Source organism: Alexandromys fortis, unplaced genomic scaffold (genome assembly GCF_014885135.2).
Source record: "Alexandromys fortis isolate MF-2015 unplaced genomic scaffold, M_Fortis_MF-2015_v1.1 scaffold_24, whole genome shotgun sequence".
NCBI lineage: Eukaryota > Metazoa > Chordata > Mammalia > Rodentia > Cricetidae > Alexandromys > Alexandromys fortis.
In genome coordinates, this window is record NW_026067906.1 from 7,730,880 (window position 1) to 7,737,091 (window position 6,212).

Sequence of the window (6,212 nt, forward strand, 5' to 3'; positions counted from 1 at the left end):
AAAAAAAAGAAGTATACTATGCAGTAAGACAATAACGTCGATTACTTGGGTTTTACTCAAATGCAACCACATGCAGTTCACAACACTGAGGTCCTTTAAAAGCATGTCTCAGAACTACAGATGGGTGCACAGCCTTGACAAGGACAATTGAGTGAATTTTATAATATACTTATCACATTCCTCTAATGATCAAATGTGAAAAGGCTTTTCCCCTTGATATTAACTTTGTTAATTTCAACTCCTAATTTCCTTCTTTATTCTTATGAAGGATATATCCAGAAAAAACGCTCAAATATCCACAAAGGCAACGGATTTGATCACATACATGATTTTTTTCTCATGAGTTCCTTTAGGAGAAATTACTATGATCTCAAAAACATATTTTCTCTAGTCTGAGAAGCACACACAAGAAAAAAATGGTTAATAAAGAAGTATTATTGTAGCCTTTGGGGTCAAACAGACAACTATTGCAAGGAATCTGGGTTACTGGAGGATAAAGGAGAATTAACATCACTGACAGAGAAAACTGTGCCCTGGAGGAGAAAGAACAAAAGAGAAAAATGGACCTAGCCTGACCCTGTTAGTGATTCATTGAAAGAAAGGCTGTTTTTCTTTCATGGTCATTGCTCTCACGGCCAGTCTGTCAGAAGGAAGAATGTGTCAATGAGCAGGTAGTTCATTGTCATCAAAGGAAAAATATTCAACAAACAAAAAACCTGCCTGCTCCTCTCGAACAATGCAGTCTGCTCCTGACAGTGTCTAATTGCACTCTGAATTTCCTAAACAGTTCTTACAGCATTAACTAAGCCTTCTGCTGTATTCAGAACATTCTCTTCCTCTTTGTTCTACACGTATGTCTCCTTCAATACATTTATTCCTTCTCCTGATCATTCATCTCTATGACCTTGATACCCATCAAGATCTGTTGGATTTCTAGATTCACACGCCCCCCCCCTTCAAAAAAAGTTGAGGAATGAAGGTGGGTATGAGTGAAAATGATGTTGGTTTGACTGACTCTTAGAAAGAATCCTGGACTGGGCTTTGGGAGCACAGTTGATGGATAACTGTACAGTGATATGAGGAGAATAAAATCTAGGGTGGTTATTTTAGGAATGTCTTGTGTATACGATAACATACAGGATTTAGACCAGCTATATAGTTTTCAGACTTAATGAGTAAACCTGGTCTGCATGAAGGAAGAACACAGCTGGGTATGAGAGAGAGGAAAAAGGCATAGAAGTTCTGGGTCAAAATTATCTGAAGAATTAAGGCAGGATAAAAGAATAGTGTGATTAGATGATGGAAGATACAAGAAAAGAAATTTAAGAAGAAATATTAGGAGAGAAACATGGAAATCAGAGAAAAATTTCAATGTTGGTGTAAATGAAGGTAAAGTAAGTCAAACAGGGTAGGGTTGTGATATAGCCAAAGATAAATATAGAAATCTTATTGGCATGTCTATAATGAAAAATTACAGTGTATGGGAAGCTGGAGAAATATTAATATGAAAAGACACTGGAGGAAATATGGTAATGTTGATAGAAGGTAGGCTGATTGAAGGTAGGGTTAGTAAAATACTAAAAATTGTCTTTGAAGTATAACTATAGAAAGTAAAACTGTCTTGCTGACTGAAGTCCCTGGATGAAAGAAGGAGGGGGGAAACCAATGATTTGGGGGAAAGGGGAAAAACAAATAAATGACATGAAGTTAATTAAAACTAGATTATTAAAAGAATGTTCATGTTATACTATCCTACTTAACATTTAGAGCTGATCTTGATGCCAAAACGGTAGCTTGGCCTTCATAGGAAGCAAAATAGTAAATGTTCAAGAAGAAACTATTAGTTGGAGATATGTTACTGAAAATGCATGCTAATCAACACCTAAGCAATATGAATATCTTATACATGATGTCTAGACCTGAAGGAGTCCCCTCTGTATCTGCATGCTAACTCTATCTACAAATCAGCCCATCTATACATGAAGGGTAAGGAGAGTTGAGCTAAATTGTATAAAAGGCTCCTTATACACTCATTGCTCCTGATACCCTTTGAGAAATTAAAAGTTCCTTATCCACTGAAGTAAAGATATTAATTGAATAAGATTATCTGTCCACGATATTTTACTTCGGAGTGATGTATTCAGAAACAACCAAGGGCTGATCTTGGTTGTCTGTTTGATGGATCTGGAATCAACTAACACTGAGCACCTCAGTGAAGAATTTTCTTTGTCGGATTGCTTTTAGGGGAAACCTACCTTAAGGGCGGGCAGCACCTTCTGGTGGTAGCCCAGATGAAAGAAAATGGAAAAGAAAACTGGATTTTGCTTGCTTTCCTTAACTATTTCTGGCAAGTTCATCTGTCTTGTTGCTTGTATGTCTCCTCGCTAACACTAGAACCAGCTTCATCTGGCTATTAACGCAAACTAAAGACCAGAAGTTAGTTCTCCAGGAGTCCTCAGGATCTAAGCAGCAGATTGGAACTGCTGAGATATCTAGCCCTAAGGATTGAGTAATTACTGCATTCTCCACCTTTATAATAACACTGCCATTGTTGAGCTACAGGGACCAATAATATGTGTGAGTACATATATGTATATGTATATATATATATATGACTCATAGACTGTGTATGAATTTTATCTAAAATTATATTCATATAATCATACAAGCAGTCAATGAGTTCCTTAAAAAAATTGACAGATACAAACTATAAGATGTGGGCTTTGACCTCACCATCCATGTGTAAAGACCTTGCCTAATATAAAGGAAGTCCTGGGTTTGATCCTTGAACCATTAACAAAAGGAAAGACGTGTTTCCAAATAAAGTGTAGTTGCAATAGAGCGTAAATAGCCTAGTAGAAATGGATACTAAAAAGTTATGGTGAAGAATCCTTAAGTAACTAGTAAGAGCAAAAGAAAACTGTGTATATTTCTTATTTCTTTCAAGATCTGCCAACTACCAAATAAGTGCAAACTATTGGTCTTCTGTGCCAAGAGATACTAAATAAAAATAGATCCTCTCAGTGCCATCACATTAGCTTCCACTTTTCCTGTCAGGTCACCTCTATGGTTGTATTCTTACGTTTAATGTTCTTACATTAATTGTACTCACAATTATTAGTTGTATTCGTACATCTGCCTTCCCTTCACTCTGCTTAACACTAGAGTTCACATTTGCAGTGCAGATGCCCTGCTGATTTTACTCATCATTTTGCAAATTTTCTCAATGACCAACTAGTATTCAGCCTAACTAACCATTTCTCTGAATCCCAACCGGAAAAAGAGCTTATTTTTAGAAATGCCTTTTGGATTCACCAATAAAGGGCAATGAACAGTGGTGACATTACAAATGGAAAGGAGAAGTGGGGGTAGAGGGTTGGAAAAACTAAACCATTACTGACTTTGTGATTTTCTTTGCTCAACTTTTGGCAATTAGGAAACGGTTGTTCAAAAGTTCAGGAACTGTAAGAGAACCGTGTGGCTCAGACTCAGAATTTTCATACACTTCCAAATATCACACTGTCTTGGGAAAATGGAACGATACTTCCAAGCCTCAGGTGGAAATGGGGGCTGTAAGACATCTGGGTGTGCAGCTCGAGCAAATGATGAGGTATTCCCTAAGAAGAAAGTTAAGCTGCAAAGAAAACCCTCCCTGGGAGGCTCTAGCCCAGCTTCCACCCACTTAATGTCTGAATAGCTACAAGTGTTTCTCCTTTGGATAATTGCCTGGCAAGTAAGGATTCTTCTGGGGGGGGGCATACTAATTCACATTCTCAGCTGTAGCTGGATTACTTTTTATTGTATCAGCGAAACAATCCTAGAACCAAACCCACATAGGAGAAAGGAAACAGAGGAAAGGACACAAAAATTTACCATTCTGATTATCAGATGCAGATGTTATTTTGAATATATATTCAAAATAATTTTGATGAATAATACATTCCTAAAATGTATGCATAATATTAGTATACAGCTGGAAATTACAAAAAAAAATAAAATTCCTGAAACCGAAAGAATATAAAACATTAAAACTCTATGAAAGCTTAGACATAACTGAAAAGAGGATTTGATAACCCAAATCATCCAACTGTAATAGGAAAGAAAAAAGCAGAAAAAAGCATAACTGATGAGATAAGAGATAATTTGGAAATTCAAACATATGTTGTTAGTGTGCCAGTGGTTAGAAGGAAGCATAAAGGAGGGACAGTGTATTAAGGACAGTAACAGAGAAATTGTGGACATTTAACTACAGTAGCAGATTAAAGAAGCTACAGATTGACAAAGTAATTTGAGCCACATAAATTCTGAATTCATAATTTAAAACTTTTTCCCAATGTATGCCGAAAGCCTGAATATTATATTTGTCAGAATTTCAAAACCCACATTTAAACAACATTGTCATTTCATAAAATCTGTAGATGGGCGAGAGAAAAGATTACTTTCCAATTCCTCTATAAAGCCGACATGTCGATGAAACCCAAACCTATGATAGTTTAAGATATCTAAAGGCCAAAGTTAATAATTCACTTAAAAATAAAAATCTCCCAGTTTTAGAGACATAAAATAAAATAGAGGACAAAGAAGGTTTTCAATGAAGGACAAACTAAAAAATGGTAGACATGTATAAAATACATAGAATATTTAACAAAAATAAGCCTCAATATAAACTTATGACGGTGGCTATGAATCAATGGAGATTTGCTTGTCAGCTTATAGCAGTGTGGTGTGAGGTACTGGTGGTGAAGGATGCGTATAACGCATGTGGAGACAGAGACATATAGGAACAGTACCTTGCCATAATGTATCATTGGTATTAGAAGGTCTAATGGTAACGATGCATCTTTAGCTTCACCACAAGCAAAGCAGATCACTGTGAATTCGAGGTGTTATATGAGCCAGGATTGACAAGGAGACCTTTTCTAAAGAAATGATGATGTTGCTGAGGAGGGGGAATATACTAGTAACCTTCAAATTTTTATGTTTCATTATGAGTATTCTTTGTATAGAGTTATCTATTTAATAACAAAGTTCCTCTCTATACGGATTTTTTATTTATCTATTAAAGATTTCTGACTCTTCCCCGCCACCTCCTCCCATTTCCCTCCCCCTCCCCCATCAAATCCCCCTCCCTCATCAGCCCAAAGAGCAATAAAGTTTCCCTGCCCTGTGGGAAGTCCAAGGGCTACCCACCTCCATCCAGCTCTAGTAAGGTGAGCATCCAAACTGCCTAGGCTCCCACAAAGCCAGTTCGTGCAGTAGGATCAAAAACCCATTGCCATTGTTCTTGAGGTCTCAGTAGTCCTCATTGTCCACTATGTTCAGCGAGTCCGGTTTTATCCCAGGCTTTTTCAGATCTAGGCCAGCTGGCGTTGGTGAGTTCCCAGTAGAACATCCCCATTGTCTCAGTGTGTGGGTGCACCTCTCGCGGTCCTGAGTTCCTTGCTCGTGCTCTCTCTCCTTCTGCTCCTGATTTGGACCTGAGATTTCAGTCCGGTGCTCCTATGTGGGTCTCTGTCTCTGTCTCTGTCTCCTTTCATCGCCTATGAAGGTTAATATTCAGGAGGATGCCTATATGTTTTTCTTTGGGTTCTCCTTATTTAGCTTCTCTAGGATCACTAATTATAGGCTCAATGTCCTTTGTTTATGGCTAGAAACCAAATATGAGTGAGTTCCTCTTTTTGGGTCTATACGGATTTTTGAGATTTCATCAGATATTTTTCTTTAACTTTTGATGACCATCATTCTTCTCTGTGTTAATAAATGGTAATGATTGACGTTCCAAGTGACAAAGAACTGAATTCAGCTAAATTTAGAAAGTGTAGCATTTGATAAAATTGCAATCTCATTCAAGATTCAAAGGTATTTTGCACATAATTCTAATGTAAAATTCAAATATAGATGAATGACTAAAATTAATAAGCAACTAGAAAAAGGCCATCAGAACATAAATAATTTAGAAAAACAATTTTAGTTCTGTATCAAACAAAGTGAGAATACAAGTAATAACCATTGACCAAAAAAGGAAAATAAGCTTTTTAGATATAGTTAAGAAAAGATGTGCAAAATGAGTAGATACACTAAAATCATGACTTGGAAATGTGTTAGTATGAAAAATTTTCATTATATTCATGTATAAATTCAATGGGACTCCAAGCAAATTCTCAGTAGAAAATCTTTCTCATCTCTGTTTCTCTGTGTGTCTCTGTGGGTAT

The 6,212-nt window shown here is 36.7% G+C and overlaps 1 protein-coding gene across 1 annotated transcript in view; it reads right to left on the reverse strand.

Annotated features, from left to right (window-relative positions):
* The window catches only part of Acss3 (acyl-CoA synthetase short chain family member 3), a 156,008-nt gene that overhangs the window by 45,692 nt on the left and 104,104 nt on the right, over positions 1-6,212 (reverse strand). The gene's annotated exons all lie outside the window — the stretch shown is intronic.